Here is a 23,807-nt window from a genome sequence, read left to right as displayed (position 1 = left end):
GTCCCAAAACATTTCCTGCGCTTCTGAAACATTTTCTAAACTTAAGACAGCACTATAACCACAGCTTTTGAGCCGACATGTAAGCCGTACTGCTAATCTTCTTCGAAACCTCCAAAATGAGCAATATATCTGCAATAAAGTAGTAAAGTTATTAGTAAAGTTATCAGGTGACAAAAGCAAAACAGTCTCTAATTGCTAAATAAACAACAAAAGTAACAAACATTCACTAATCTGATACCACCGTAATGAATGCAGCAATTGTAGCAGAAATAGAGTGATAAGGGGGAGAGAAACTAGACTTGAGGAAGAAGAAAGAGAGATATTATTCAAAATGATTTTTCCATGTTGCCCAATCCAGATTTCTGCATTCTTATACAGCTCAAGAATAACAAAATAACTACTTGATTGTTGACTCAGCACAACAGTCTAACTAACAAGGAAGATTCCCTTTAACTACTTGAAGGAAATACATTTCGCATGTACTATACTGGTATTCTTCAAGTGAAATACTATACTAGAAATACATTAATTCTTCAAGTTGAAACTGACAATCCACTGCAGAGAGACCAAACAGTACTATACTGGTATTAAAGGCTAGACGGACACAAATTAATGGAAGGGGAGAAGATGGAGAAGGGGAGAGTATGTGTAACAGGTGGAACTGGACTTTTTGGCATTATGGTTGATCAAAAGGCTTCTTGAAGATGGTTATTCTGTCAATGCTACAATTAGGTCCTCTTCAGGTTCATGTTTGCTAATTTACTAGTAATTAGTTCTTTACTTGAATTACTTTACCATTTCCATCTGCAACTTTACATATCATCAGAACAACAGTTTTTGGCAACTAAGTAGGAGCTAATTTCAGAAACGAAGGTGGTCTGAGACAGAACAACAAATTCTCTGCACCATATTTCTAACAAGAAATCAGAAGCTTTGGTCAGCAGAGACAAAGGGAATGAAGAAGACAGTGCCATGATAAAATTCAACTAGGAAAGAAAGGATTTTCCAGAGTAAAGGCGGTAATTAGGAGCCATCAAAGTTTCCGTTTGAGCTTTAAAGCCTAAATGTCATTGCAAGACAGAAAAACTAGAATCAGGACACCACATAGCAAATCATTAGGCTAAACTAGAAATTGCATGACATTAATGTTTAGCAAGTATTCAAAAAGCTAAATCAGTATTTTGTTTTTGCCGTTCATTCCTAACCTAAATTAGTAAGCAGATATCAAATCTTCCTACTCTCTCCACAACGACCAGTAGTGACATAGACACTACACTAGTTTGTGTTCAAAACACTGAGAATAATAAGTGGCACCCACAAGAATGAAAGGGAGAGACAGGTCCAGAATTGCCATGAACCTTTGAAACCTGCAAGATGCAAGCGTTTCTGTATCTATTTCGCGAAATCTGGGATGTACAACTTTAGGAGTATGCACCCTTCACTGGTTTTTGCAGCAAAATTAAGTTTAACACGATTTACAGCCAACTCTTTCAATCTTTTTTCCTTACGACAAGAACAGGGGTCTTGGCATTGTGGATGCAGTAGTTGCTGACACTCCCCAGAAAAGCCCTGAAATCCAAGTTGCAAAGTAACTTCCATCAGTCCAATAGGCAAATAGGACAATGCCACAAACCAGACGCTCATGTATGTACAATGCTATAAGGTCTATGATCAATGCTCCAGACTCTGAAACGTGAAACTCATACATAGTGAAAGATAGAACCTTGAAAGGTATTCCAGAAACTGCATGTTTTTGTGGATTGTATTTTCATTTCTTAGAGATGGAGCCTCAAATATGTATAAAAGGTGGCCAGACTGACCTCTTTATGGCTCCCCGACCATGGCTGCCCAACACTAGCATGCTGACTTTGAATTTTTCTACTGCTTCACAAATGGCATCTTTAGGATCTCCCACTTCTGTTGCTGTCTGAGCAGTTACCTGAGATTTCAAGAAATTGAGCTTCCAATTAAAGTGCATCCGTGAACTTCAAATCAAATGTGTTACAGTTGCTACACTAATTAGTTAGCTTTACAACCATATAACATGATGCCTTCCTCAGGGGAATTGGATTTTACCCCACACATAACTGAAAAATGAAAAGCGCCTGTTTGGTACTAAAATCTAAGGAAATCACAATTAATAATAACTGTTAGTGATTCCTTACCCCATGTTTGGCACATACATCCTTGCCTAAATAAGCAAATTCAACGAATTCTTTCACTCCTGCCAAATATCTAGGATGCAAGTAATCTTTAATTGTCATCCAACTCCTATCCATGTTTTTTCACAAGCACTGTTGATCCTAACACAAAAAAATACGCAACCATGATACTACAAAGACAACACATATAATAAATATAGGAAATTAAGCTCAATACAGGAAATTAATCTTCCCATACAACAATAATAAAAATTAAACAAAATACAACACAGCTATTAGTAAATTCAAACATGTCACAACTACACATTTGGTTCATAAATACAAAAAGGAAACTAACTGTCAAACATGTCACAAATACACCTGGACGTTCTTGTCAAAAAGGAAACAAACTTTTGGTTCATAAAGAAGACAACAAAACGAAAAGGACAGGGGAGAAATTTAATTATTAGATCTCAGTGGAGATTTCCTGGGACGGCACTGAGATCACAGTAACAAACAACTAGTTCAATCAATGGCTATCATTACCTGGAGCAGTATAAAAATTTTAAAAAGGGTATCCCTCTAAAGTTATTAGTTCTTAATTAAGTCTAGGTAGAATATTTTAAAAGGTGTTCTTATCTCATTCAACACTAGTTAAAATATTTTAATCACATGTTATTTATCATCTGAATATACATATTCGCAATTATTATTTTCTTTTATATTTATGCATTTTTCTGTTTAACTTTAATTTTCTAAAATTTAACACTTGAATTATTTCTTAATGAGTATCTAATGAATAAATAACCCTTACTTTAATTAGGCAAGTTCAGCTCCTTGTGAGATCTCAGTTGAGGTTTTTGGGGACAGCACTAAGATCACATTAACAAACTAGCGCAATCAGTGGCCATTGTTATCTAAGGCCCTGGAAAGACCAATTAGGGAAAAGGCACCATTAAAGTTTTTACCCCAGTCAAAAGTTTGATAGTAGTTTTGTCTAGTTCTTTTTTTCTTTTTCTTTTGTTCCCGCTTAATGTTTTCATGCTTATCTGTTCTTCTCTCGTGTTTGAGGTTGTCTACAATTTTACTTTTGGGTCCAAAATTTGCAGTCAAATGATTAGCAGTTTTGATTAATTTTCAGTGAGAGTTGTATTGTGCACCCTTTGAAATGTATGTAAGTACTAAATCTCGCCATACTAATGGTAAGATATCGAAAATTCATCTACTATCTTAACAGAATTTACATCTTACATAAGTAAACTTACCAGTTGTAACATGGTAACTTGGTGCCTTCACGACACCACAACATTTAGCAGTTATAAATGTTAAGAATTTTCCACAAAGCCACTTTATAAAATCTTCAATGAAGGTTATCTAATTTTCAAATTTGTTAAGTATAATACTATAATGTGAGCACAACAATATGACCACTTTGCTTTATTCCAAAAAAAAAGTGATGATAATAAATGGATAGGAACAAAACCATCCGAAATGGGACTCAAATCAATATTCAACATTAATTGGTTCACATTTTCCACAAGTCAACATCCCATTTTTTTTAATCTGGATTTTCTTTGAAAGCAAATTGATACACAAATCCAAGATAAAAATAAGAAGAAAACGAGTGAAATAGTTCCTCAATAAGGACAGTCTTCATCCAGCATTTGCTGTGATTGAGTTATTATGGGTCCTAGACATAAGACATTTTTTCTTTCTTTTTCCTTTTCTTGGTGCGAGTATCCATAAATTGTTATTTACCATCTGGACAAGAAGGAAAGTCCAAAATACATTCAAAGCATCTCTATCAATTTTCTTCAGGCCCCATGTGTGACGACCCCACTTCTCCCAAGGGCGAACCCAAGGGTATCGGCGGGCCGCCTGCCTAGCTCGCGCCAGGACTCAAAACTTAAAGCAATAAAACCTAGAAATTGGAAAAATTACGGGTTCTCACACCATGCCATGGACAGAGCATGATAGCTATATATCAAGAACTTTTATTGTTTCAATATACTCTTGCGAATAGGAATTAAAATGCAAAACACAGCCTCGTCTACAAGCTCAATTAGCATGATAGCTATATATCAATCTACTGTGTGCAATGCAAAACACAAACTCGTCTACAATCTCAATTAGCCACAACCTATGTAGCCACAATTGTTGAGGAATTCAAGGGATCAGGAAAGGGCTAAATCTGTGTAGCCACAGCCTGTATGTTAGGAGGCTGTTATGAACCCATACGTACCCGAAATAAAATGTTGACAAAAAATTAACAAGGGTAAAACCCACAAGTAAGTAGAATCCAAAAGGAGGAGATGACTCCATCCATAAATCAAATGAAACCTAAAAAACTGGACTTTTGGCAAAAAAAAAATTAGGGCAAAACATTTGGGGGAAAATTAGGGAGGAAAAAGAGAATCGGCATACCTTTTTTGGTAGAGAGTTGCTGCTAAATGTGGTCTTCTATTTGATCATTTCCGAGCCAAGATCAATTAGGAGATGGCGAGGAGACGGGCGAGGAGATGTTTCGGCGAGGAGATGGCGAGGAGCAGTGTGCTACGATTGGTTCTAAGTGTTAGCTGTTGGCTTTAGGATACTGATAGTGTGTGTTTTGTTCGGTGAAACTGGTAGTGTTGGCTTTAGGATACTGGTAGTGTTGGCTATTTCGTTCTAAGTGTTCTAAGTGTTTCCGCGCCTCTCCTCAAAATATTGACTTTGAATGAAATTTCAATTCCTTAGATTTCCCCCTTGTTCAGTACCAAAATTTCAATCAACGTTTTTTAGTTTCCAACATTTTAGTTGAATTAATATTTTACTAATATAATATTACTTGCTACTTTTAAATATTTTTGTAAAAATATTCATAATGGATGAGAAAATTATGTTGAAATATTACAAGCGGTAAATGCACCTTGGATCTGCTTCAAATAGTTAATTTTTATGACATCAAACAGTTGATCCGATATTAATATTACAAGTGAATTTTTAGCTTCAAATTTTAATTAAATTTACTAATGTATTTCTAATCACTACTTCTTAACATATTTATCAAAAAATTATAATGGATGAAAAATTTTTGCTAAATTCAAAGAACTAGTAAATATATTCTTTCTCAAGTTGTAATAGTTTATATAGTTGTTATAACTAGAAACTTTCATTAATTTTTTTCAGTTAAAAACCTATTGAGTAACTATGACTAGTTTAATAAATCATCAAATTTTTAAAAAATTAAATTAATATTTAAGTAACTATGACTAGTTTAATAAATCATCAAATTTTTAAAAAAATTAAATTAATATTGAGGCTCACAATTAAATAAAGTCATAGTTAATAAATCATCAAATTTTAAAAAATTAAATTAATATTGAGGCTCACAATTAAATAAATGCATTAGAGATGTTCAAGTTAGTGATGATACTTATGTTGTCACTAACTACGCTATAGTTTTACTGACAAAAATTTGTCGTCAGTAAACATAAATAGTGACAACAATGAAAAGTTGTCAAAAAAAGCGGTAAAATTACTGACAACATTTATCAAGTCGTCACTATGGCAAATCTCGCGCCATCCAAGTCCTATGGCGCGAAATAGTTTTGTGACGACAATTAAAGGTTGTCACTGAAAACTCAGTTGCTTTGAGTCAATTGTGACAACCTTCAAAGTCGTGACTAAACAACCTCATTTTGTGACAACTTTTTGTCGTCACAAAGAAATGTTGTCACTAATGACCTTTTTTCTTGTAGTGTTTGGGCTGTTTTGCCATGAAGCTTAGCATGAAAAATTGGAGGAAAATTGAACGAAAATCGAGGGATTGCTGTCCATTTCATTTCTTGAAGGATAAGAGAGTGAAAGTGAACATGGAGGTGTGATTTATAATCGATTAGGACTTCACTTGCTTAGGAATGTTTGAGTTAACCTTGGAGGTGATATGTAAGCTGAAATTTTGCCAAAATTATATATTTTGCAAGGTGAAAGTAATGACCATTTTAAAACATGATTTTTAGTCGCGTATGTCACGTTTTAAACTTCAAAGATCCGATCGTTTTCTTTCCAAAACAAAAGCAAGTGCGCATATATTTTACTTAGGGTTACTAAGCTCATGAAGTCTATGTATATAAGTTCTATTCACATGATCTCCTTGTGATATTCACAAGTGAGGGTTGGCTATTTGTAAACCCTACTTGATTGTATTTTGTATTCAACATTTGATTGCAGATTTTGAATCTGACCAAGGAGCCAGGCCTGAAATTGGTTTTGTTAAACATTAATCGTTGGTGAGTGTTCCTTGCATGTGTGTGGTTTAAACCATTGGAAAGCATTCTAATATCGGAGGGATAAGGTGTGACAGCCCCACCTTCCCCTAAGGCGAACCAAAGAGGTTAGCGGACTGCCTGCCCAACTCTCGCCAGGACTAACGGTGCAGTTAAACACGATCTAAAACGTTTCGGGAGAATAAAAGCGCGCTCAAACAAGTCAAAATCTCAAAATAGCCAAACGAAAATCAAAATCATGGATGAATAGTGGGTGCCATGTCATACAACTCGGAAAAACATTTCCAAACCAAATAGGACACATAAACAGGGTTAAACAGTGTTATACACATACGTTTGTAAGTTACAAAACAAAAGGAAGATAATTGGATCAAATACATTTAGGATTTTTCCAACTATCGAGGAGCTTTACAAAATATATTAAAACTAGCTCAACTCGTGCTTCAAAACATCATAGTCCCCAAAAGTGGTTCCCTGTAAGGAAAACAAAGGCAACAGAAAGGGGTGAGCTTACGCTCAATGAGGTACCAAACATATAGGGGTAAAATCATGGCCTTTCACGTTTAATCAATCAGATACATATACCAAATATAAAGGAAAGCATTTAGACACAGTGATTCAAAAGGAAGGATACAGGTGGCTCTCAGGAGCCAGATTTCCATCTGCAGTACTTGATCCGAACCCGTTGACTCTTCGTCAACGTACATAGAACCAACATATCCGTAGACCCCATTTTACACCAATTTCTGTCCACCAAACATACCCCTACCGGGCCCGAACACCGAACAGAACAGAAGTGGTAATACTCGAGTATACCGGAATTAAGGGTCTCAATACCCAAAGATTCTTGAAATAGACTACCGTGGTTCGTTATCTAATCGACCATGCCCTTGCCGGCCCGACTTGAGTAACTAGCCACAGGTGTTGAGCTCAGAGGTCACAGAAAGGTCGTTGGATACCAGTCTCCAAACGACGTCCGAACAGACTCAGATACAGATAACAGATTACATGTAGTCAAGAGGCATACATACAGACAAGAGAACGAGTGTGATAAAGTACACCCTCGTCTCAAACAGATTAAACAGATAGTACAATCATTCAGATCACAGATTGCAAGTGCAGAAATCAAGTTAAGCAACAAGTGAGGGGAGTGGTACACTTACCGGTTCAAGTACAGATACTTCAAAAGTTTTCACTTCAGATTGGCTTTAATCGCCAAGGAACCCTAAAATCATCAAAGTAAACCAATTGAAGATTTCACATCCAAAATCGAGTAAACGGAATGTACAAGTGAGGCTCGACTACATGTCGTACGCCTTTCCATGTTAAGTACTAGTACAAAAGAATAAAATATGACTTTTGAGCAAAAAGGATAACAGTTGGTCCTAGGGTTACAAACAACTCCTAAACCCCATCATTTTTACCAAGATCAACTCAACTTGAAAGAATCGCGTAGTGCTAAAATTTTGGGCAGCATGCCCTCTGTATTTACCTATTTTCCCAGCCACTTATGGCTTCATTATTTTCCTCAATCAACCCCAAAGTCATACGCAATATAAATTCATCACAACAGCCGTTCAATAGGCTCAAAGTCATTCAAGTACAAAATTTAGCTAGGAAAATGACCAGAAATGAAAGTTAAGCCCTAAAACCCAAAAACAGTTTTGATGTCATTTAGCGTATTGGACACAACCGGCACTACAATTATCGGATGGAGGTAAAATATACACCGTTTCGAAGCTAACAGAAAGGGATACAATGTTGAAGAAGGCCCCTCAGTCCAGTTTGTAGTGAAACTAGGTCAAAGGTTCAATGTACCCAACCAGAACCGCATAAACAGGTTAGCAAACCACATTCTGCTTAAACAACCATAATTCAGGCTACCAAAGTCCAATTCAAGTGATTCCAAATCCATATGAAAGCTAAGATACCAGTATATATTTCTTAAGAAGACATCAACAACCAAATCAGTAGTATTCCTGGTCAAACTAGCCAATTACAGAAGCAGATTCTCAGTCTCGGGTAACTACAGGGCAGCAGGGGTAATTCGGTTTTTTCACAGGCTACGTTGCTCCGATTGAGTTGAAATTTTGTAGGTATCTATAAAATATCATTTCCTACAAATTTCATGTTTTAACCCAAGGCTAATTCGGCCTCTAACTAGGTGCAACAGTACCAGGCAGAAAGGGGTTACATGAAACCCTAACTTCTGAAATTTTCCGTCAAATGCGAAAATTTTTCGCAAACAACCACAATTTACGCATTCTAGCTTCATTCTAGATCATTTCCAACCATCATACATGGCCACACAATAGTAATCATCTTAAAACAGAAAAATCATGAATAAATAGAAAAATGTCATCAATCTCACTAACATCATGAAATAACCCACAAAAACACCTCTTAGGCTACCACAAGCCATTAATTAAACATCATCAAGAACAAAAGAGGAGTTCCTTAGATACTCACCTTAAAATGCAAGAAAGGAAGCAACTAACCATCTTAGCCTTCCAAACAACTTCACAACCAACCTTAATATCACCAAACTAAGAGGTTTTATGGAGTAATTTGAAGATTAAACGGTTGAATTGAAAGATTGGGCAAGATTGGAGACTAGAAAATTGAGAGCTTTTCCTTTCTTTTCCCTTGAAGATATTCGGCCATGAAGCTTGAAAATGAAGAGTAATTTTAGTCAATTTTGATTTATTTGGTAAAGTCATGAATAGTGGTCAACAAGTAAGAATTAATCTTCAAGTGACACTTGTCACTTTCATTAAATGATAAGCTATCCTTTTGTTTCCTCAACACTCATCCAAATGATATCCTCAAATTATCTCTTAACACCTGCTAAAATAAACCCGGTATCCAACACTTAACCTAATTGGCCGAATTTTACCGAACTTTCCGCACTAGCGGGTCCCACGTCCGGTATACACTCTTAATTTCTCAAAAACTAATCGATACTAGAAAAATCATTTTAAAACTATATTTACTCATAAAATTTATTTTTAAAATTTTTTGAATAAAGAAAATGTGGAAAAACGTGCAATTAAAAGAAAATAAAACCTAGAAATTAAGAAAATAACGGGTCCTCACATAAGGAAAATGGTTGGCGAATGAATGAATAAATTACTTGAATGAATGGCTTCAAGTGAGCATGTTTCATTTTAATGAATGATTGATTGATTCTTGAATGACTGCTTATTACTGTGCCAAGTGTGCAAAGTGCTAAGTGTAAATGTTCCCGTGTTTACCTGCTTGTTTGCTTGTTTGGGAACCTCACCGAGTTTTTAGCTCATCCCATTAGTTTGTTTTCCTTACAGGGGTGGAGGTTGGAGCAAGTAGCTGTGAACTAGTATATATAATCTCTTGTAATTGTACTTTTGTAGATAAGAGGTATTTGGAATCTTTAGAAATGTAATCCTATGTTTTACCCTTGGATTGTAAATTAAGTTTGACTTGTTGGTTGGAAATGGAACTTTTATGTTAATTTCAAGGCTTGAAAGGCTATTTCAAGAACGTTAGTGGGTGAGTTCTAGCGAGAACTGGGCAGGCGGTCCGTCAAACCCTTGGGTACGCCCTAGGGGGAGGTGGGGTCGTCACAAATAAAGGCAAAACACTTGTTTCACCCTAAAGATATGGTACCATGCAAATCACAAATATCACTATGAATAAGATCTAACTTGTTTGTTTTCCTTACAACCCTTGGAAATGGCTTTCTAGTTTTTTTGTTAACAAGCATGATCTACATTTGCCATCCTCCTTTTGGACACATTTAGGCAACAAACCAAGTTTGATCATATCACTATTCTCCTATAATTAACATGTCCAAGCCTATTGTGATATTAAGTAGTAGTAGACTCAAGCACATAAACAAAATAAATATTCTTATTCATCTTATTAATGGCATGACATTTAGTTTGAACATGCCATTACATAGATAGCCCTTGCCTACAAACATACCACCTTTGGAGAGTACAAACTTATCAGCCTCAAATATAGGTTTAAATCCAAACTTATTCATCAAACTACCCGAAACTAGATTCTTTCTTACTTTCGGAACAAACAGTACATTTGTAAGAGTTGCAACATGTTCGGATGTAAATTTTAAATCTATTTCCCCAACCCCATTAATAGGAGCAGTTGTTGCATTGCCCATGTATACAATGGATTGTTCATTATCCACTTCTTTTAAAGACTTGAAGAAGTCCTTATTCTTGCATACATGGTGGGTAGCACCAGAATCAATCCACGAAGAAAGATTTTCCTCAACTATGTTGAGTTTAGAAATCATAGCCACAAGACTCTTGATTTCATTGTTCGAAAAATTGGGGTTCTCTATCTTCTTCTTTTTGAGAAGTTTGCATTCATATTTGTAATGCCCTTCTTGCAATGGTAACATTTTCCCTTTTTCTTCCTTTTCTTGTTCTTGTTGGATTGATCCTTCGATTGATTGGATTTCTTGTTATCCTTGGACTTGCTTGTTTGTCCCTCTTTAACCATGTTCACTTTGGAAGTAGAATCTGTGTCCTTTTGTTCATCCTTTGGTTGAATATCTTTGTTCTCTTGCACTATAAACTCTTCCTCAACACGAAAAGAGTTAGCAAGACTTTCAAGGGTGATCTCTTCCTTTTTATGTTTAAAATCTCTCTTAAAATCCTTCCAAGAGGGTGGTAGTTTATCAATTATGGAACTAACAACAATTGTTTCATGCATGAACATATTGTGTTGAAAAAAATGATTAAGCATCTTTTCAAGTTCAGCAAATTGATCCATACCAGGCTCTTGTCTACCATTTTATAGTTAAAGAAACTAGAGACAAGAAATTTCTTACTTGTTACATCCTTCCACATGTATCTTGCTTCTAACTTGTCCCAAAATTCCTTGGTTGTTGTCATCGAATTATAGACATCAAAAGACCGTCACTCGTTGCATTGAGAACGTGTCCCCTACAGATCTCATCATCTGTGTCCCATTTTTGCGTATTGCAGATGTCATCCAATATCTCTTCTTTAGCATTTGTTGCAGGTCTTGGAGTGGTTAGAACATACACCACTTTGAAGGTCACAAAAAGGAAATGCACCCTTCATCAAAACGGTCAAGTTTAACAATATTGAAAGCTAAATCTTTTATAGTGCTTGCCATTTCTAGGGAGAAATAAAGCCTTAAGATTGTAGGAACAACACATGAAATGGCAATAAAACTAACTAGAAAAAAGTTTCAAACCATGATTACAAATCACTTTCCTTAAAACTTTATTTGTCCATTATAATGTGCAAAAGACCAAGAATGAATATCCTTTAGGATAAGATGAAGTTTGATTGCAAAAACTCTGCACGAAGTTGCTACAACCCCCAAAGAACAAAGAAGAGAAGAACATAAATTTTTCTAAAGTTTGTAGATCTTTTTGTTTGCAGCCAAAAGACCACAAATTAATCCAAATAAATAAGATTTCATGTCCCTTATTGAATGTTAGAAATTTTTCTGGAGATGCATCCCTTCAAATGACGGTTGAATCATTTGAAACTCAAAAGGTTGCAAGCATAATTGAAGAAAACTGCTAGGTGCGAACTTTGAAATTTTCAATAATTGAAAATTTGTTCAACACTTTGTATCGGTTTGCTATTGATTTAAAGCTTACGAGATATGCCTGCTTTCTTTTTGTGGATATTGATATGTATTTCAAAAGATTCCTCTTCCTGCTCTTCTCTTTGTCTTTCTTCCTTTGATAATGTTTATTAATGATTTTTTGCCTATAGAAATCCATCAGTTGGGCATGTTTGGGCGTAGGTGTGGTTTCTCGTTCGAGTTTTGCTGAGTTCTCTGAGTTATTCATTTTTTATTGGCTTTCTAATTTTAAATATAGAAACTTTGGTTTCCTGCAAATTTTGGCTCATTTCTTGATAAATTGAAGATGCTTCAAAAATATATTGTCTGAGTTTAATTATGTGTTAAAAAGTCATTAGTTTTGATATTTCTACTCAATTAATTTGTCAAACAAGTTGAAGTTAACTTCAAAACCATTTCCTCTCCTTCAAAAAAAAAAGAATCAATTGCTCCAGTTCTACTCATATTTGACCATTCATTATCGTGGATCGCGATTAATAAGGAATTGCACAATTTCTGTATTCAGATGTTCAAATCTAAAATGGTTTGAATAATGCAGATTTCTTTCTCAATTTAATCTTTAGCTTTGAGAATGTTTCCGAGGACTACCACGGAACAATGGTGGACACCAGGTTTAGTGTGACAGCCCCACCTCCCCCTAGGACGTACCCTAGGATTTAGCGAGTCGCCTGCCCAACTCTCGCCAGGACTCACTCACTCATAGTTCAAGAAAAATAACGTACAACCATAGAAAATAAATAACACATCCACTTCAACTTAATATATACATCATATACCACTCATACAACAAGTATGATAAGCGAATCATTCAAACCCTAACTCAAATTCATCATTACAATCATCCAAATCACATGAATTAAGCATCACAAGCAAGATTACAAGTTACTACTCAACTTAGACAAGACTAAGGGAAATAAATGTGATGGTCAGCCCATATACCTCTCAAAGATGCTTATAAGAGTTATCCACCACCTCCTCTTGTAAACCTCTTGCACACCAAGCTTTCCAAGTGCTCAAAGAAGGATTTAATCGGTTTAGAATCTTGTTTTTTTCACTCAAATGGTTCAAACTCAAGATGAATTGAAGTTGCTTTCTCTTGCTCTCTCTCTCTCTTGCTCACGGCTAGTAGGAAGAAATGAGGAGCAGTTGTGTGTTTTGTGATGATAAATATGGAGGAAAATTAGTTAGGCAAGAATCCATGGATGGCCGCCACTTGTCGCCACCAAAATCCATCTCAATTTTTTTTCTTTTCCTTGTATTTTTGGGTCAAAAATTTTGGCCAAGAGAGCTAAGGATGAGGGAGATATTTTGCAACAATATCAAGGATATGTTATGGTAGGGAAATGGTTGTCAAATGGGGTGTTCAATCGGTAGTGAACGATACCCGTCAGTTCGGGCCGATTTTTTTTGTAAATCGCGTATACTAGGATTTTAACTTATAATTAACTAACTTATTATTATCACTTCTAATCACACACTTAATATCATCTAAAAGTCACTCTTAATCACTAAATTTGATCCACACTCCGTACCGAATAGTCACACTACGAAAAGGCGTAAAAACCCTAATTTGCGATAACTTGAAAACGAAAGGGAAAACTCTTAATTCTATATTCATTCGCACTTATGGTGGGGTGATTGGGTAGTAAGGCTATTATAAAGTAATAATTTCCAAATAAGAGGGAATTTTAAGAAAAATATAAGGGATTTTACAAGTCCTTACACTCTCTCCCCATTAAAAGAATTTCGACCTCGAAATTCATACCTTTGGTCGAAAACAACTTAGAGTATTTACCTTGCATATCTGTTTCTAGCTCCCAAGTCTCACCGTAGCCATAATTTAGCTAAAAAATGGAAAACACGATTCGTACCTTCTACTACCTCCGGTGGTTCAGATACTGCTTGTTGGTCCAAGGCGTACACTCTAGCTGGCACCTTTGGTTTAGTTCCCTCTACATTTGCTTGTTCAAGGTTTAGGTGTGACCTACGGGGGCAAGTTGCAAGTTGGTGCTCGGCACTACTACACCATAAACATTTTCGTGCTTTTCGCCAACAATCATCTTCAATATGATTGGTCTTCCCACAGTACCCACAAGATACTCGAGGGGCTGAGGTCTGACCTCCTTGCGAGGCACCTCTTGCTTGTCCCTTTCCACTCGAGGCTCCGCTTGGAGTAATTTCCTTAGGTGTCCCCGAAATTTGCCTACCACCATCCCCTCGACCCGCCTTAGAGGGTGGCATATCTAGATCACCTTGTCCCTGCCCTTGACTTCCACCAGGCACACGTCTTCTTTTTGCATGAAAAGCCCTCACTTGTGCCCTAGCAATTTCTATTCTCTGCGCTTTCTCCAAAACCTCCATAAAAGTATTAATTTGTGCCGCCGCCAAAGCCTCCTGTATTTCCACATGTAGTCCCTGGACAAACCTTCTTACCCGCCTTTGCTCCGTAGATATCAATTCGGGAGCAAATTTAGATAGTTTCGTGAACTGAGTCTCATACTCAGATACACTCAGAGTTACTTGACAAAACTTAATAAAATCATCTTCCCTCTTCTCCTAGACTATCGGTGGAAGGTATTTCTCATTAAACTCTCGTACAAAGTTCACCCAAGTCCATGCAGTCCCCTCTCTTTCCAATTTAGCCCCAATTATATTCCACCAGGCCCTAGCTAGTCCTTCAAACTGAAATACAGCGAAATGCACCTGCCTATCCTCCGTATAGTTTAAGGCAGTGAAAATATTGATCATCGACTCTAACCACCTCTCAGCTGCCTCAGGGTTTGGTCCTCCCAGAAACTTAGGAGGGGAAAACTTTTGGAATCTCTCTAGAGCCCGATCTTGTCCTATTTCAGGATCCCTGGGTTGATTAACAGGGGCTTGACCCTGCTGCTCTACCAGTCGAGCAAGTATATTGGTCTTTTGCTGAATTACCGTTGCTACTTGGTCCCCCCCTTCTACTCGGGGTCCAGGTTGCGGTTCAACTGTTTCACCTCTTTCCTCTCTCGGTTCTCGTACAGGTTCTTGTGCCTGTCTAGCCCTATGGCCACGGCTAGAACCACGTCCTTGACTCCATCTGCCCTCCATACCTCTTTTCCTATATAAGTATAAGCAAAATAAAGTAACTCTAAAGGCCGATAAAAGCATTTTCAAATCATAAAACGAAAAATAATAGAACATATTGAAAATAACATACTTTATATACATGCCAGAGCAAGTCACATATCCTATGGGACATTAACCCTATGTATTGCTCAAAACTTGACAAAGTACAGCCAGGTATGTCCGCGTGAATAGTAAACGTCCCCAATCTCACTAATATCTTCAATATATCTCAAGTCCAGACTATTCACATTCCCCTTGCCCTGGCTTTCGTCATAACTCTAAAGGCCGATAAAAGCATTTTCAAATCATAAAACGAAAAATAATAGAACACATTGAAAATAACATACTTTATATACATGCCAGAGCAAGTCACATATCCTATGGGACATTAACCCTAGGTATTGCTCAAAACTTGACAAAGTACAACCAGGTATGTCCGCGTGAATAGTAAACGTCCCCAATCTCACTAATATCTTCAATATATCTCAAGTCCAGACTATTCGCATTCCCCTTGCCTTGGCTTTCGTCATCCAAACTTATCCTTATATTACTCGGAATACCAACTTATCATAAAGGTATCAATCTTTGGTACTCGGGTACAGGAATCCGAAAATATGATCCTTCCCCACTCGAGTTAGTTAGGCTCAAGAGGAAATCAACCACTTTTGAGATTCCTACCCAACATACATATCTAAAGTCCCTAACAATAGACATTTATTTCACACTTAACAAGCCAATCCCCACAGTCCGAGAACCCTCTCCCGGCACGAGCTCGATAGGAGCTCTGATACCATTTGTGACGGCCCCACCTCCCCCTAAGGCGTACCCTAGGGTTTAGCGAGTCGCCTGCCCAGCTCTCGCCAAGACTTACTCACTCATAGTTCAAGAAAAATAACGTACAACCATAGAAAATAAATAACACATCCACTTCAACTTAATATATACATCATATAACACCCATACAACAAGTATGATAAGTGAATCATTCAAACCCTAACTCAAATTCATCACTACAATCATCCAAAATCACATGAATTAAGCATCACAAGCAAGATTACAAGTTACTACTCAACTTAGACAAGACTAAGGGAAATAAATGTGATGGTCAGCCCATATACCTCTCAAAGATGCTTATAAGAGTTATCCACCACCTCCTCTTGTAAAACCTCTTGCACACCAACGCTTTCCAAGTGCTCAAAGAAGGATTTAATCGGTTTAGAATCTTGTTTTTTTCACTCAAATGGTTCAAACTCAAGATGAATTGAAGTTGCTTTCTCTTGCTCTCTCTCTCTCTTGCTCACGGCTGGTAGGAAGAAATGAGGAGCAATTGTGTGTTTTGTGATGATAAATATGGAGGAAAATTAGTTAGGCAATAATCCATGGATGGCCGCCACTTGTCGCCACCAAAATCCTTCTCAATTTTTTTTCTTTTCCTTGTATTTTTGGGTAAAAAATTTCGGCGAAGAGAGCTGAGGATGAGGGAGATATTTTGCAACAATATCAAGGATCTGTTATGGTAGGGAAATGGTAGTCAAGTGGGGTGTTCAATCGGTAGTGAGCGATACCTGTCGGTTCGGGCCGATTTTTTTCGTAAATCGCGTATACTAGGGTTTTAACTTATAATTCACTAACTTATTATTATCACTTCTAATCACAAACTTAATATCATCTAAAACTCACTCTTAATCACCAAATTTGATCCACACTCCGTACCGAATAGTCACACTACGAAAAGACGTAAAAACCCTAATTTGCGATAACTTGAAAACGAAAGGGAAAACCCTTAATTCTATATTCATTCGCACGTATGGTGGGGTGATTGGGTAGTAAGGCTATTATAAAGTAATAATTTCCAAATAAGAGGGAATTTTAAGAAAAATAGAAGGGATTTTACAAGTCCTCACATTTAGAGAACAATGGTGAATTTGACAGCAGTACCCAGAAGGCTAATGAGTTAACAAGACTTGAAAGGAATTGATGGCAATGGTCCATGGGTGGCAAACTCAGTTAAGACTCGAGAGACTTAAAGGGAATTGAGAACAATGGGAAGCAAGAAAAGAGAAATGAAGTTCGGAACACTACAAACCTTAAGAAAATAACTGGTCCCATCTCTTTGAAGGTCGAATTTGGCAGTAAACAAACAGATTGAATGATGAATGTTAAGACTGCAATTGATTATATTTGTACAAATAATGTTGGAGAAAATTGTGTTCAAAGCAATCACTGTCATCAACAACTCTTCTAAACACCCTCCTAAGTGATATGTAAGATTGAGGTCACAAAAGTTGCGGATCAAATAATTACTTCATACTGTAACCTTAAAATTTTTATTCTGTAGTGCTTAATAAAATATATTTCTCTTCCTATAATCTATTTTACAAGTTGAACTTGCTACATTTTTAGCAACATGTACTAAGGTCCACAGCTTGATGCAGGTTACATCCATAGTATATTTTATGGATTAATCTTATATACATTGTCAGTGTATACACTATCACCATTAAATATATGACACATGTGTAAAATTTGAATTTAAAATTCAAAATTTGTTCGTGTGTCATCCATCAAACTATGATAGTGTATACACTGAGAATATATATAAAATTTACTCTTTTCTTAATGCTTATAGTACAATAATGCCAACAAAGAACCCCAATCTAGCTCCTCTTGTGAGAGCTTCTCTCTCTTCAATGAAGAGTACATCTTCTGGTTTTAGGAGGCCCCTCACCAAAATGTTCAAAATTTAAAATTAAACTACTAGATTGATAGAACCAACCAAGATCTGTTTTTATCATCACTAAAATTCTTAATTCATTTCTATTTTTGTAACTACAAATTAGGATAAAGTCTTGCGCTTTGTTCTGATCTGTGGACTATCCCTTCCTCTACAGAGGGAAAAAAAATCTTTTCAGGATTTGGTCTTATTTTGTTCTATTAATCGTGTTTCCTCAATTTTCCTAGGGCACTGATTGCACTATTTCTTTATTCCTAAATCCTCAGGATTAATCAATCTTCCAATCATCACTAGAGATTAGCAAGGGACACTTACTAGCACAACCCTGACAGAAAGCTCTTGAAGCAGCATTCCAAAAAATTGATCTTTCACCCACTAAGAAGGCAGGAGTAGATCTAAGTGAGGTTGATATTGAAATAAGTGTGAAGGAATGTAGGCTGAGCTCGACAGGGAAACATGTAGCGAAAACATAGCAAACTATACAGGACTCAAAAACTTCACGAATAATGCTTGGGGTTACCCATGAATTTACAAGTGACAGAGCTGAAGGGCAACATCTTCCAATTCATTTCGAATCTAATATCGATAGAAACAAAGTTCTTAATGGGGGCCCATAAGTCATGGATAACCAGCTTCTGGTGGTTAAATAATGGGAGGAGGGTATGGAATACGACCCAACAGCTTTCACATCTATATATATGTGGGTGCAAGTGTGACGACCTCATCTCACCCTAGGGCGTATTTTAGGGTTTAGCGGACCACCTGCCTAACTCTCATCAGGACTCATTTTACTAACTTTCAGAAAAAAAAAAAGAACATATTAACTACCACAAAAAATTCATATATAAGGGTGGTAATGGGGCGAGCTTGGGGTGGGGGAGCCCCGTTTTCCACACGGTCCCCCGTGGGAAAAGAAATCAAGCTACCATATTTAATAATCCACTCATCTACGGAACAATTTAATCATTCATTCTATCTCATAATATTCAATAAAGACATGCTCAAGTATTCAATCTTAGACCATTCATTGAGTTGCAAATACTAATAACTAAAGATTAGCAACCTGTCAATACCATGAAAATGACATTAAAACAACCGACTGAGATGTAATAGGACCAAGTCACAATTGTATGTTCACACTTATGTTATTAATTATATTATTAAATATAAAGAATTGGATTATAACTAAATTATTATATTGTGTATATATATGTATTATCAATACATCTATAGATTTAAATATATATATAATTTTGTATGCAGGGGACGAGGTGGGTGTAAATTGCCCATTCCCTGTCCCCTTTTAAAGGGGAGTGAGGGAGATTGATATGAACCCACCTAGAAAAATCTGAACTCATAACCCACACAGTCTCGGATCTAGACAAAAGAATCAAGTTGGTAAGGATGCGGAATATCCTCGACCCTTTTAAACCTCGAGTTTACGAACTGAGATGATTCTCAACCCACAAACTAACGATTTAGTGAACCAAGGTGTTAGGTAGATGACACCACAACCAATTGTGGTTTATTGTGTTGCGCCCCACTTTTTGAGTATGTGAAAGTAGTGTGTGGGATATGTATGTGAACGTGTGTGAAAATGAAAATAAAAGGCCGTGGGATTGTGAAATGTGACGGTTTGGCCAAACAAAGTTCAAAAAGGGTTTTTGAATGGAAAATGGAGTCGCCACTTGGTATAGAGTTAGGGTGTACCAAGTCACCCAAAAAGTGATTTTTTGGAAAGAAAAGTAAACAAACCCTTTTTAAAGAACTCTTAGGTCTACGTAACCAAAGAAAGGGATCGGGGGTCACATTTGATAAGGGAGAAGGGAAAGGCAAAGCCTAAGGCACTCCCTTACCCTAGCCAAAGCTAGTTGCGTGACTTAGCCCTTCTTTTCTTAATTCTTCTACCCAAAATATGTGTTGCATGTAGGATGTGACTAATGGATATGAAAAAAAATGCAATCCTAAATCTAAAATGTCTCTTATGAGGCTTTTTGGTCCCAATCACATGAGTTGTGATGGCCAATAAGGAAAACTCTCATAAAGGTCACGGGTAATGCAAATGAAGACCCAAATATGAGTGCAAGTGTGAAAATGTAAGAGGAATGTAAAATAAAATAAAATAAAAATACAAATGTAAGTGCAAGTGTGCAAATGTAAGAAAAGTGCATGTGTGCAAATGTAAGAAAAGTGCATGTGTGCCAATTGAGAAAATGAAGGTGTATGTGTGCAAGTGGATCAAAATATGGTATAATGGTAGTAAATGCATCTAAGTACAATTGGGTGCAATTTGTGAGGTAGAAAATAAATAAGTGATAGGGAAAGAATAGAAAGTGTGTGAACATGGCATGTGGAGTAAAAAATATAAGTAGTGAGAAAATGTAGATGAAAAAATGATATGGTAAAATGGAGGTGCATGATCCTAGAGGAATGCATCAAGTCGGGTACGGGAATGACTTCTATCTTCATGATTTTAATTTTCCCTTTGATTAGAAGGAAGAACTAGCGTGCTAAGGCTATTTTGTAGCCACACTCGCTCGTTTCCCTTACCTAAAGGGGACTCTCAAGCAAATGTACCCTATAACTAGCATGAGGATGCAAAAACCTAAAATGAAGGGGAAAGGATTGGAGGATCATGCCAAATGCTAGAAAACTAAGAAAAATGTATGAAATGTAGTGAAACATGCAAGTATGTACTAACGAGAGGGGACGGCCTTTTGGGGTCTAGCATTGGACAGGCCCTTTTCTAAAATTCTCTCACAAGCATTGGACTTGCGAGAGCTCGAGGGGAAAGACCATGGCCAGCGTTGGACTAGCCACGGTGACGCATTCATCCATCACATTCATCTATGACTATAGAAAGCAAGTAGACATGCCAATCACCTATAAACACGTAGCACATAACACTTAACATGCTCGACTAAATGCAAGAGTCTAAGAAAGCAACTTAACACGTAGCCACAAAAGCAAGCAATCAAACTAATGAACCTATTACATTTGCTATCTAAAACAAATGGGGAAGAGGAAAAATGAATAAAAATACTCTCCGAGCCCTATCTATTACAAGCCAAGAGGTGTACACATACCCCATACATAAAAGAATGACTTAATAAAAGCAAAAGTAAATGGAATGAATCAAGGAAAAGCAAGGAAAGCAAGCAAAGTGGACATGCAATTCTCACTTAGCACGTTGGATCACATAGGGGAGAGACAAAAAAGATAAAAGAAGTCATACCTCCCTTGAGTTCATGCCCTAACGAAGTGAAATTACTAATTTACCCTCCAAAACAATAAAATGGTCAGGGTACCAATTTAATTAAGAACGTTAAAGAAAATATGCAAAACACGAGCTCACTTGGTCATAAAGCTCTTAAAATCACGAATTAAGTGCAATTAAACAAAATATGGTAATTAATTAAAGCAAACAAGCAATGAAGTTGCAAAAATCAAAGCTGCGAAGGATCAAATTGATGAAAATATTCAATTAGTTGGGTCATGGTAGAACGAGGGGAGACTTGGGGGGCCAAAGTGTAATTTTTCAGAAATTATTCATGCATGCAAATGAAAGCCTCCAGCAAACTGACGCAAACTGAAGCTTCTATCATTTTCTGCTGCAAAAATTGCAGCTCGTGAGCAAACCAAAGAAATGGCAAAAATTTACAAACAAAACCAAACCTCATCAAACTCTTTACAATCATTGTCGACACAAGATCCGGCATACAAACAAGATAAGAAAAATCCAACTTGTGGGCTGTTACGGGAATCAAAGACATGAAAGCTAATGCAGCTTCATGCAATCCACGAAGGAAAAACAAATTTCTGCAACACTTTGCCCTTAAGCTTTCAGCAGCCAAAACAAAATCTGAACGTAGCTTGCTTTCAAATTCAGATTTCAAACCCAAACACATAGCTTTAAACTAGACACAAGCTACATACTCTCTATTATCCAAACAGGAAGCAAATCTTAGGAAGATTTCATGTAAAATTCTGGAAAAACATGCAAAACATTGGAAGAATCGAAAACTGCTGCAACTATTTCATCAACACGGACAGGCTGCTGGGAATTTTCCTACACCTCTCTTTGCTACTCTCTGCAATCTGCTGTGCTTTGTTACCAACCCACAACACATCAACTTCGAATCAACAAAACACAAGATACAAACACCCTACTTATCAGGCAAACCAAACTACTCCACCTTTAACGCAGAATCAAAGCAGAAAAACTGGGATGATAGCTATCGGGGATACTAGAAATAAAAGCAAAAGAAAGAAACAAAAGTGCAGCAAGCAGTCTGTAACTTTACAGCTTATTAACAACCCAAAAAGCTTTGCTTTAGACTCCAGAAAACATGATAAAACACTGGATTGAACAAGCAAACAAATAACCCATTCAAAGCTCATTCCCAGCAGATTCAAAGGTGCCACTGAAACAGGAAAACGCAGCAGAGACCGAAAGAAAGAATCTTGCGCTAGCCATGTACATAGGAAACCAGTCAAACAACAAACAAGTCTCGAACTCCAAACAACCCAAGAGCTGAAGCAACCAAGAAAAATAACTTTATGTTCGTTCAACGGATTTTCAACAAAACATCCAACCCATTGGGCTGCCGTAAGCAGTAAAACAGCGAAGTATATTTATGAACAGAACGTAGCAAAAATCTTTGGCAGATTCGATGAAGATCTGGGTATGTGCGGGAAGTAAAGGACGAAAAGAAATCACCTTTGGTGTCTTTCGGAATCTACTGAACGAAGAACGGCTGACAAGAGTGCATTCGGATGAAGCTTTGCGGGCGGTCATGGCAGATTCCGACGACGTGATGGCGGCAGCGATTCCTTTCCTCCTCTGCTTTTCATTTCCGCCAAACCTTCGTAGTTTCCATTGCTTTTCCTTCTTGTTTTGCAGCTCACGGTCTCCCCTCTTGCTCTCTTTTTTGCTCAGCCGAGAGCTCTCTCTCTCTTGGTACCATAGCTTCTTCTTCCTTTAATTTTCTTCCTTTTCGCTCTTGTTTTCCCACGAAACTCCCTCTCAGTTTTTCCCTTTTGTTTCTTGCCGTCCCTTCTACCACTCTCCTTCTTAGCCGCGATCTCCTCTCTCTCTGTCCCCAGATTTCTAGCCGTCAACCTCTCTTTCAAGACCTAGCCATCATCCCCTGCCGTCCCAATCTCCTTATCTCCTCAGCCATTTTCCTTTTGTTGCCTTTTCTGAAAACCTAGCCGTCCTACCGTCCTCTCCTTGTTTTTTCTTTTTGCCATCCCAAAACTCTTGCTCTCAGCCGTCCCCTCTCCGAAACTCTCTCTAGCCTTCAAACTCTCCCCCCTGTCCAGCTGCGGCTGTTTTCCTTTTATAGGAGTTGATGGCCCCAAAACCCTCACCTCAAAGGTGAGGATTAAGGGTGGGTTTCCACCAAAACTTGAGCCATCCGATTGAACTCTTGCATGAAACGGTTTCTCCTTTTTTTTTCTTCTTTTTTTTTCTCTCTTCAGAACCTCTTAATCAGCCCAAAACCCGCTCACGGGTTCCCTTTTTTTTTTGGCAAAAATCTATGCTAAAAAGTCTTATAATAAAAAACAAAAAACAAATAGCTAAAAGAGTAAAAATGAATACAAAATAAAAATGATAAATAATAATAATCTAAAAAAACTAAAGTGCTATACAAATTCTAAAAGTCTAAGAACTAGAAATCATGGAATTAAGAGAACTATTACTAAAAATAAAAATAAAATTAGGCTAAAAATTATCTTTTAAAATTTGGTGTCTACAGTTTGCCCCTCTTTGTGAGGACCCGTAATTTTCTTAATTTCTAGGTTTTAATTTCTTTTAATTATACGTTTTTCCACCTTTTCTTTATTCGAAAAATTGTGCAAATAAATTTTATGAGTAAATATAGCTTTTAAATGATTTTTCTAGTATCGGTTAGTTTTTGAGAAACTAAG

At 36.9% G+C, this 23,807-nt stretch overlaps 1 long non-coding RNA gene across 1 annotated transcript; it reads right to left on the bottom strand.

Annotated features, from left to right (window-relative positions):
- Positions 1-1,395: 1,395 nt before the first annotated feature.
- Positions 1,396-2,193, bottom strand: LOC113729549 (uncharacterized). Its single transcript, XR_003458143.2, has 3 exons — positions 2,166-2,193; positions 1,821-1,939; positions 1,396-1,569 (listed from the first exon to the last, which is right to left on the bottom strand). It is a non-coding gene; the product is annotated as an uncharacterized lncRNA (long non-coding RNA).
- Positions 2,194-23,807: the final 21,614 nt, after the last annotated feature.

Source organism: Coffea arabica, chromosome 2e (assembly GCF_036785885.1).
Source record: "Coffea arabica cultivar ET-39 chromosome 2e, Coffea Arabica ET-39 HiFi, whole genome shotgun sequence".
Classification (NCBI taxonomy): Eukaryota; Viridiplantae; Streptophyta; class Magnoliopsida; order Gentianales; family Rubiaceae; genus Coffea; species Coffea arabica.
This window is presented reverse-complemented; position numbering and strand designations above follow the sequence as displayed.